Here is an 11,604-nt window from a genome sequence, read left to right as displayed (position 1 = left end):
TACAGTGCATATACAGATGTCCTCGTTTAGCCACAGGTATGGCCTAAACTAACAGTATTCCCACCATACAACTGGTAATGGCAAATTCTGCACCCTGACTAAGCTTTACAGAAACACTTATTCATTCATTGCCAGACGCCATGTATCCCAGACGGGGTGGCCAATGGCTTAGAGTTAATTGTTTTACAGGGAGGGGCACTAATCCTCCACCAACCCCACTTGACACGTAGGGATGCCAACAGCATCTGGTGTTCCCAGGCGGTCACCCATCCAAGTACTAACCAGACCCAACGTTGCTTAACTTCGCTGATCGGACGGGAAGCGGTGTACTCAACGTGGTATGGCCGTTAAAAAAAATAAAAAAAAAAAAAAAAATTAAATAAATAAATAAATGGGGGGATAGGGGTTGCATTGTTTGAAAAAATAAATAAATCGATAGAGGGGTTGCACTGATTTAAAAAAAAAATGGACAGGGGGGGGGAGAGGGGTTGCATTGTTTGATGATCCTTAACTATGAGATATGACAGTCTCCTTGGTTACTTTGTTTATTTTCCTATCGCTTACAAAGGCTTCAACATGCCTGCATAAGTTAGCCTTGGTCACCTAATGGCATCTCTCCATACTACTTGATCTCTAATAGTCTCCCTGTCCAGTCCCGTAGCCCTGAGGTCTCACTCTGACTTCATCCCAGGTCTTTTTTTTAGTCTGCCTCTCACAACTCGACCCTAAACAATCACAGCTCTCACCCTCCATCCTCTCCACATGTCCATACCATCTCAACCTACCCCTCCTCATCATTACATCAATACATTCAAGTCCCATTCTTCTTCTCAACTCTTCAACTGCAGTCCTAACACCCTTCCCAAGGCCTGTCATTCAAGGATGCACTACAAACAAATCTAATTATTGTCATTACTGTATGTTTAAGCCTATGAACATCCTCATCCTTCACTGCCCAGGTCTCACGTGCCACATACAGTACAAAGATCCCTTAGCACTGAGGGAGAGCCCTCTCAATGTCAGGAGGCAACAGCTCCCTGAACTTCCTCCAGCCACTCCTTACCCTAGCCACACAGCTAACACCAGCTCCACCTCCTGCACATAGCATGTCCTCAAAAAAAAAGGAAAAAAAAAAATACTCTACACACTCAACAGCAAGATTAATCCTTTCATGCTGAAATCTCCATATGCTCCCCCTCCACACACTGCACACACCATGTCAGCATTTTTCACAGTCTACCTCTAACACCACATACACAGCCTCTCACCAACACTGAACAAGTCGCAATTCCTTCCCATACCCTAGAGGTAATCCACACATGGCCACACTCCCTCAGCTTTGACAGTACCACCACCAGCCCTAGATACCATCACCCCTGGTTACTAGTTGTATCGACCCTCCAATCACACTACACACTGCCATCAACTGAGACAAAAGGGAACAGGGATCTCTCAGGTTTGATAACATGCTATAACAAATTTAACAGACAATGGAGAACGTTGCCTTCATGAGGTGGCAGTCTCCTTGGTTACAGCTACTATGGTCCTTTCGCAGCAAGAAGTCCGTTCAGGGTGTGGCAGAAGTTGGACTTTCCCCGAGTGCGACGTTGCCAATTTGACCACCAATTATCGGATTATCCCTACCTACCCCCATCCCACCTGTTTCTCTCTCTCTCTATATATATATGTATATATATATATATATATATATATATATATATATATATATATTGTATATATTTATTATTTATTTTTAACTTTTTTCCACACCACCTATGAGGTAAAAGTCTAGGCACATTTTATTTTTAAGAGGTTTCCCCTGTAGGCCTAATCCTCTCTCTGACCCTGGGTCCCTCGCCGATCTTGGCGTGGCAACATGGGAAAAAAGCACTGCCACGTGTCCTAGAATTCATTCAAATCGTTGTTATAATTCTAAAAAGTGATACTCAATGTACTATATAGCTTCCTTTACTATATACAGAATATAAAAAACAATTTCAAATAGCACATAGATGGGAAATAAGAGAGAGGCATGTACTACGGTTGATTTGGCAGCATCGCTAGAGGTGAGTCACCAGGTGGGCCCCACCCTGAACGGACTTCTTGCGGTGAAAGGACCATAGTCATATCAATGTGCTATAGCAATACACTTTACAGATACAGAAGGCTTCCTTTCATGAGTCTCCTTGGTTACTAGTCCTGCAGGTGGTAGGTGACTGATCATCCACTCACTTGATATACAGTGCAACCTCTTAAATTCGAAGTTCTTGTGTCCTTTGGAAGTTTTGAAAAATTTGAACTTTAAATAAAGCATTTCTGTGGCTGTCTTAATTCTCATGGTTTAGACATGCTGTTGACCCAAGCATTGTAGTCTGGGCTAACTAGCTGGCTTCAGGCATCCTATTTTCCACTGTTAACACTACCATTTCTCATCTCTCAACTCAAGGATCAGTACAATAATCGCTACAAACCATGGAGTGTTTCTTTCACATTTCCTTTCCTCATCTTGTGTATGTCCCCTTGTTCTAAAACACTTTGCAGATGTATTCATATTTAACATCACTCAGTAAGTTGTAAGGGACAGTAATTATGCATTCATTTATTTACGTAAAAACTACAATACTGAACATGAAGATTTACATCTTTCAGCAACCACCATCCACTCCTTGATGTAGCACTGCCCACTATCTCCATCATTATATTTGTTTCTGTCCTCCTCTCTCCCTATTTCTCACATCTTTCCTGTCAATTTTTATTACTCCTTCCTTTTCAGGTGGCTTTACATTGAGTAAATGCCTAATGGCTTTCTGTTAGCCAGAAAACCATTTACAATGCTGGGTGGTAACCATATAACCAACCCATACGTGATGCTACACTTCACATTGTGCACTGATTACACAGTTTATTTTATGACATTTTATGATACGTACAATTACTGCCAGTCTGCATTACTATAATCTTCCAGAAATATTGCAATATCAGTGATGAAATACTTAAGTACGTGTGTGTGTGTGTGTGTATGTGTGAGAAAAAATGGATGATGGTGGTGGTTTATATCTGCTCAAAAATAGATTGCACAGTGGTTTAACAGTGATGCAAATGATCTATTAGAATTACACTAAGACTGCTGCCTACCAACAATCATGCTTCAGTCAAAATTGATTAAAATCAGTTGACATCTGGCAACAGATAGATAGATAGACATCTGACAAGTGGTGTTGCATGGTGTTGTGTGATAAAGGAATATTTACCATAATTCCACTCAAAAACTTAAAAACCTTATCACACTGCTTTGTAATGTCATACACTGTCAGGTTTAACACCACCGCTATCTTTGATAACACCTGCAATGAGTATTTACTCTGGTTTCAGTTGGTACAGCACTGAGAACTGTCAAATTTGTCATACATGGTAGTTTCCATCACCAGTCATTTCACAACACACACACTTAAGTACTTGTGACTGCATTCTTATACTGCATCATTTTTGTTCCCAGCACTGTACTAATTGGTAATGCCAGGACACCTGTTTGAAGCCACAATTATGGTCAAATTTGGATATGATATAATTGACTCAAATAAAAAAGAGCTTACCCAAGAGGAGGAAAGGAAATTATTATTATTATGGGTGACCACACACTTTATGGTGAGGTCATCAGTACCACATGGGTGTAGCTAGGATTTTTTTTTTTAATAGTCTCTGCTTATTTCTGAGCTAGTTTTGGTAAATAAAAATGACGTTTTTCATAAATTATGGCAAATTGAACTTTAGAGGTTTGCAAACTTTTGAGGTTGCACTGTAGTACTACCTATTCTTCCTTCAACTTTATCATTCTGTTTGTCCTCACTCCCTACTTCTCCCTTTCCTTCCTGTCATTTTTTCTCTCTCCACTTCATGTGGTTTTACACCAGGTGACAGGCCTAATGGTTTCCTGCAGCCCAGGAAACCATTTACAATGTTGGGTGGTAACCATATCAACAAATAATGGGGTGATGTGGGGCCTGCTATGGTGCTCATGTTAACTGGATTATGCAAATGCAATATCCATCCAGGAACCAAACCTCCACACTATTCAATGCACCTTGCCGTTGCAGGGCACTGTCTGCCACAAGGGAACACTGGTTCACTAAATGAGGTGGCAAGGACGTTGCTTGCCTGTGGTTAATGGGTCTGCTTGGCCAGGCAGACTGGGGTTGATCAAAAACTTCAATTCACAATGCCATCAAACAAAACATGCCCCAATTCCCTCCCTTATCCTCCAAGGATGGTGGAGTACACGAGCCTCCTTGGTTACAAGTCTAATACCTCCCTATCATCCTATAAAGGAAAATGGTGGACTACAGGATAAGGGCCAATGCAGCCAGCAGACCAACATGTTCCTGTTCAGATAAGCCTGGCTACAAAATACATCACTTCAGCACTACCATATAAACCAGCCAGGGAACACAATGACAAATACTTGGATTTAACGTACAGGAAAACAGCACTTCTTCATGACTAGCATAAACGAGGACTTTCTGTACACACAACTACACTTCTTTCACTTAAACTTGGCCAAGACATATCCTTTGACAGCTGACTTAACTTAGTTCAGTAGCAAAGACACAATCACTGGCTCTACAACCTTTCCACAGCACTGCATGACTAAGATCACGAATTTTGATCTAATACAGTATAGCTAAACACGATTCAAAGATGGTAATTTAGGTCGTTGAAACCTTTCCACAGCACTTCTTCGTGACTAGCAAGGTATTTTAAGGCCAAGTTAAAGCAAAATGATTGAGATGCAGTTTTAACACATTACCAATAGCATATTCCTCTACCCAGCTGGCTTCTTTACCCAGCTGACTTCATCTTGCCATCTTGATATCTTCATAGATCTTCTTGGACGCCATCTGTTTCCTGCAAATACAACAACACATTAGCTGTGCTTTTATCTACACCAACACCCACTGACCTAACCTACAACACCCACTAACCTACTCTACACCTACACCCACTGACCTAATCACACACACACACACACACACACACACACACACACACACACACCTAACCTTCAAACACCAGCCAACTGGATTACCTAAACACAAGATCACAAGTTTAAATTCTGTACCTAAACAACAAGAGCCTATCTGCACAGACTGCAGTCAATATTTAAGTTTCTCTTTCAAACTCAGAATGGCTAAAACTGACAACTGTTTAATAATCAGCTGATGCAACAGCTGACCTATCAAATCAAATCAAAATTTCAAGCTGAGCAACTTTGTATTTCATAAGCCACTACAATGCTTCCTTAAAGTCAAACTGAAATGCACCCAATAGTCAGCTTAGGCAATGGCTGACATGATAAATCAACAAAAGTTCAGGCTGAGCAGCTTTGTATTTCATAAAATCACTCAAAGCTCTCCAAGAGCAGATATTTACACTTTCCTTGGAGAGAGAAAAAAGTAACACTTGTAGACCTGTTAGCTTTGCCACAGGTGAACAGCCCTATTAATATTCCAAAGCATATCTGGCTGGACCACCTTAACCCACTACACCACCAGGCACCTACAGAAAACACACCAACACAACCACCTGACACATTCAAAGCATCAGACACCACCACCTTAACTCACTGAACGACTTAGACGATGGCCAGATTTAGAAAAACGGCAGAAACTGTAACCACTGCTAATACACCTAAAGATAATTCACCATACTCCCTGAGTGCTTTATCCATCTATATCTATTTATCTATATCTACTGAAGTAATTCTGGAGACTATTTCAAAGTCAGCATTACATGAGGAAGCTACTACAGTTCAAAAAAATCTTCCCAAACAAAAAATGAACAAAGTAAGGGAACCATTCAGTGCAAGATGCCTGGCCACTGCATTTAAGAGTGTGTCACAGTAGGAAGCACCAATGAACCAGCACCTAAGTCACACTGGCTACATGGCACCAAGACTGGCATGGGAGTAGCTTTGGCCATGAAGATGTTTGGTGATGAAACAGTTTGGTGTTAATGCACAAGGAGGAAGGCAGGATAGGAAAGAGGGATAGGAAGGAGGGATAGGGAGGAAGGATAGGGAGGAAGGATAGGGAGGAAGGATAGGGAGGAAGGGGAGGATAGGGAGGAAGGAAGGAAGGATGGGGCAGTGTCAATGGCAGGGCCTTAAACTATCCACGGCATAATACCAAATGTCTAGCCTGATAGTAGGGGGGAAATGTAGGCCCAATAGAATTATGGAAATATCAAGAAAAGGTGGAACAGTAGAGAGAGGACAGGAAGGAGAGAGAAAGGAGATACAGTCACTGGTAAAAGGAAAAGTCACAGGCAGGAGGAGAAAGTCACAGGCAGAAGGAGAAAGACACAGGCAGGAGGAGAAAGTCACAGGCAGAAGGAGAAAGTCACAGGCAGGAGGAGAAAGTCACAGGCAGGAGGAGAAAGTCACAGGCAGGAGGAGAAAGTCGCAGGCAGGAGGAGAAAGTCGCAGGCAGGAGGAGAAAGTCGCAGGCAGGAGGAGAAAGTCGCAGGCAGGAGGAGAAAGACACAGGCAGAAGGAGAAAGACACAGGCAGGAGGAGAAAGACACAGGCAGGAGGAGAAAGACACAGGCAGGAGGAGAAAGACACAGGCAGGAGGAGAAAGACAGGCATTTCGTAAAAAAAAAAAAAAGTCAGATTAATTCAAACTTACACAGTACTTCCAATTCCCTGACTCCCCCAACATCTCTTCCTTAGTGATATATTTTTGGTTTTATTCTTGCTACTACTTGGCAATTTTTACAACTCAGGGGCTGGTACTCTTGAAGCACCTCCCCTAACATCTCTTCCTTATTGATTTATTGTTTTATTCTTGCCACCACCAGGCATTTTAAAACTCAGGGAGGACTTACAGCTCTGATGGGGTTAATAAGGCTACATCTTCAGTTCAAAAAATACAGGATTAATAGACTCTGGATATATTGCTATCGTATCGTTTATATAGACTCTGGAAATATTGCTATCATATCGTTTATACAGACTCTGGAAATACAGCTATCGTATCATTTATATAGACTCTGGAAATATTGCTATCGTATCGTTTATAGACACTGGAAATACAGCTATCGTATCATTTATATACACTCTGGAAATACAGCTATCGTATCGTTTATATACACTCTGGAAATACATCTATCGTATCGTTTATACAGACTCTGGAAATACAGCTATCGTATCGTTTATATAGACTCTGGAAATACAGCTATCGCATCATTTATATAGACTCTGGAAATACAGCTATCGTATCGTTTATATAGACTCTGGAAATACAGCTATCGTATCATTTATATAGACTCTGGAAATACAGCTATCGTATCGTTTATATAGACTCTGGAAATACAGCTATCGTATCATTTATATAGACTCTGGAAATATTGCCAGCTTATCATTTATACAGACTCTGGAAATATTGCTATCATATCATTTATAATACAGACTCTGAAATTACTGCTATCGTATTGTTTATACAGACTAAAATATTGTTATCGTGTCGTTTATATACAGCAGACTCTGGAAATATTGCTACTGTATCGTTTATATTCATTCTAGAAATACTGCTCTCGTATCATTTATATAGACTGGAAATACAGCTATCATATCGTTTATATAGACTCTGGAAATATTGCTATCGTATAGTTTATAGAGACTCTGGAAATACACCTATTGTATCGTTTATATAGACTGGAAATACAGCTATCGAATCATATATATAGACTGGAAATACAGCTACCGTATCATTTATATAGACTAGAAATACAACTATCGTATCATTTATATAGACGAAATACAGCTATCGTATCATTTATATAGACTGGAAATACAGCTATCGTATCGTTTATATAGACTCTGGAAATACAGCTACCGTATCGTTTATATAGACTGGAAATATCGCTCTTGTATCGTTTATATAGACTCTGGAAATATTGCTCTCGTATCATTTATATAGACTCTGGAAATACTGCTATCCTATCGTTTATAAAGGCTCCAACATGCTTGAATGCGTCGGTTTTCACAACTTAATAGCAGCTCTCCACATTGCTCAATCTCTGGCAGCCTCCCTATTCAGTCCTAGCCCTGAGGTCACACCCTATGGCCTCTTCCCAGGTCTTTTTCAGTCTGCCTCTCACCCCTACCCTCAACCTTGCCACTTATCACCTTCTGCACCCAACTGTTACTCTCCATTAAAAATAAAATCAAGGCATTTGAGAGAAGAACAAGTACCAAGGGAACTTAGAAATCTGCATGTAAGACAAGGCTTTACTACCACACCACTGATTTCCCTAGATAAATAGCTAAGGAAGAGGTGTTTTGAATGCAGGGGTCTCCAACTGACTTAAGTTTAACCCCTAAAATAAATCATCACAGAAGAGATGTCAGGGAGCTTCCTGTTGTGTGTTAATTCACTCCGGCCACAGCCAATGGTTTTATCCAGCTCTGGGGATATTTTATTTACTGATGGGGTAATAATGGCTATCTGTCTTCTGTTGCAAGTCTCCAAAGACTTAAAACTATATGGAAAAGTTAAGAATGAAACCTAAGGCATAAGAGGTGGCAGTGATCATTTCCTGGGATATGGTTGTCAGCACTGCCAATTTAACTGCAGCACACTTACTGCAAATAATTCCACTTAGCAAAATTGAGTTTTTAATGTTCTGCATGATTCTTGCAACTTTAGCTTCCTCAGCTATTTAAGCACAAGTTGCAGTGCATTTTGACTAACACCTACTGAGGCCAGTTCTGCAACCAACTGGCAATTAACAAAAGCAGCACCACAGCAAGATTTATAGAAAACTATACGTTATGTATGAAACACTCCACTGGCCCATCAATGGTTATTTCAACAGACTGGCACCTAAGTGAGTATGTATAACAATTTTAAATGTACTCATCTTGTAGTATCCAGCCAAGTTGCTCCCCTTCATCACTGGTGGTGGTGGTGGTGGTGGATGTCTACCACCAGACACCCACCACAGCAGGGGTGGCCTCCTTTGCCATCAAGCTGCCCTCGTCATACTGCCCTGAAGTACAAACATGCTTTACAACTCCACCCTTGAACTACAATGCCAGTGCTACCTCAACCATCAACACTAGTTAAATCTTGGGCTGAAGGACATACTGAAGGCTGTATCAAACCAGCCATTTCAAGGAGTCTATCAGTTAATATTCTTGACCTATCTCTCAGGAGGAGGATGGTGGACTGCAGAAGGGGAATTTTAGCATGAAGTCTCCTAGATTCATATCCAGATAAGCATGAACCCACAACTTAGTTAAGGGCTCTAGTAAGTAAGTTTCTCAGTGAAATACGTTAACACCCAAATATGCCTAGTAACCAATGCATTTATTCCTATACAGTATAATGCTACTTCCCTATTCAAGTTAGGCATGTGCAAACAGCAAACTAGCTAGGAACAATCTTCATTTTCCTTCATCCTGATCTTTTCCACCTAATGCTGGAGTGAGGAAGGGTGCAGAAAGGAAGGACAGGGAAAGAAATAATAGAGGAAGCACTTACATTTATACCTCAACATCTTTACCCGCCTAACGGAGCAGGAAAAGGGAACTTATTTCCTTCATTCATTCATTTATAAAAACTCCAAGATGCTTCCATATATCAGCCTTGATCACCTAATGGCAGTTCTCCATGCTGCTTGATCTCTAGCTGCTTCTCTGTCCAGCCTTTATCCCTCAGGACACTGACCTCATCCCAGATCTTTCAGTCTGCCTCTCAACTTTACCCTTCATGTTCACACCTCTCACCCTCCGCACCCAAATGTCTTCCCCCATCCTCTCCACATGCCCAAACCATCTCACTCTACCCCTCCTAATCACACCACCACTACACTGCAGTCCCATCCTTCCTCCCAAACTATCTCAGTCTACCCCCTTCTCATCACACCAATACACTCCAGCCCCATCCTTCCTCCCAAAACCATCTCAATCTACCCCTTAACTCTACCCTCAACACTCACACCTCTCCCCCGCTGCATCCAGTTGTCATCCTTCATTCTCTCCACATGCCCAATGCAATGGACAGTAAATTTCTATGACTGCACCTCTGTAGATATGTACTTTACCAATGCCCACACTGGATACAACTTAGGTCATAACGTACCAACTGTTCCCTAATCTTTCTTGCATAGTCTACTGTATAGTCTGTTAACTGCTCTAACACCTGTATCTAAATGACTTGTTAATTATGCTAAAGAAGGGCTATGGCAGAGGTCGGCAACCTGCAGCTCAGAAGCCACACGCGGCTCTTAGGACACTTTTGTGGCTCCAGGAGCTTCATAAATAACCATTTATTCTTTCAGAACAAAGGCATCATATTACACATGCAAGGCAACATTACATTTTCCATTCAGCTTTGATAAGAGCTATACTATAAGCAGATCAAACAATATCACCGTAATGTTTTGTTTAGATTTAGAATACTGCAGATTTCGGTTTATGAGAATTTTCCGTATTGCGGCTCCAAGAGTACTACATTTTTATGAAACTTTAAAGGAAATGGCTCTTGTAGCTTTAAGGGTTGCTGACTTCTGGGCTATGGGAAAGGTGTACAGGCAAGGTAATGTCAATCTGGCATTAAGCTGTATCCCTCCACAAAAGGACAAAAAGCTATACCAACTTATGGGCTAAAATCAGTGCTTCCATCTCAATTAGATTTCTTAACCCTTTAACCGCGGGTATTGTTTTGGTCTGACTGTCCTCTCCCGCGGGGGTTTCAGCCAAATGTAAACAAACCTTTAAACCTTAACCCTTTAACCGCGGGTATTGTTTTGGTCTGACTGTCCTCTCCCGCGGGGGTTTCAGCCAAATGTAAACAAACCTTTAAACCTTAATAACTCTGCACAGAATAAAGCTAGAGAAAAAAATAAGGTACCATTAGAAAGTACTAACCTTCAGCTTTCCATTGATGTAGGTTTCATGACTTTGTTGACTTTCACAGGACGGGCAGTGCCGTTAGAAGTGAGGGGTGTAAAATCACTATTTTTCGCTCACACATCATTACCTTCGTTCATACACCATTACCAAATGCCAACCTCATTCTGATAATAATACTATAAACATATATGAACACTGCACATACGATAAACACCCACTCTGTGTTCACTGAGGCAGGTAAAAGGCACTGTAATTACCTGCACTTCACTGCCACATCAGCGGTGTTGTAATCACTATTTTTCGCTCACACACCATTACCAAATGCCAACCTCATTCTGATAATAATACTATAAACATATATGAACACTGCACATACGATAAACACCCACTCTGTGTTCACTGAGGCAGGTAAAAGGCACTGTAATTGCCTGCACTTCACTGCCACATCAGCGGTGTTGTAATCACTATTTTTCGCTCACACACCATTACCAAATGCCAATCACATTCTGATAATAATACTATAAACATATATGAACACTGCACATACGATAAACACCCACTCTGTGTTCACTGAGACAGGTAAAAGGCACTGTAATTGCCTGCACTTCACTGCCACATCAACATGTGTTGTCACTCACACAGCTGGACAGATACTGATGCGCGCTTGGTCAGGGGTGGGGTGGGGGGCC

At 41.2% G+C, this 11,604-nt stretch overlaps 1 non-coding gene across 1 annotated transcript; it reads right to left on the bottom strand.

Annotated features, from left to right (window-relative positions):
• Positions 1-233: 233 nt before the first annotated feature.
• Positions 234-352, bottom strand: LOC145390215 (5S ribosomal RNA). The gene has a single exon (XR_013895592.1). It is a non-coding gene; the product is annotated as a 5S ribosomal RNA (ribosomal RNA).
• Between the last annotated feature and the right edge of the window lie 11,252 nt (positions 353-11,604).

This window comes from Coenobita brevimanus, unplaced genomic scaffold (assembly GCF_032717465.1).
Source record: "Coenobita brevimanus isolate Jiangsu-jjx unplaced genomic scaffold, ASM3271746v2 jjx.HiC_scaffold_3617, whole genome shotgun sequence".
NCBI lineage: Eukaryota > Metazoa > Arthropoda > Malacostraca > Decapoda > Coenobitidae > Coenobita > Coenobita brevimanus.
Note: the sequence above shows the minus strand (reverse complement) of the source record. Positions and strands in the feature narration are given on the sequence as shown.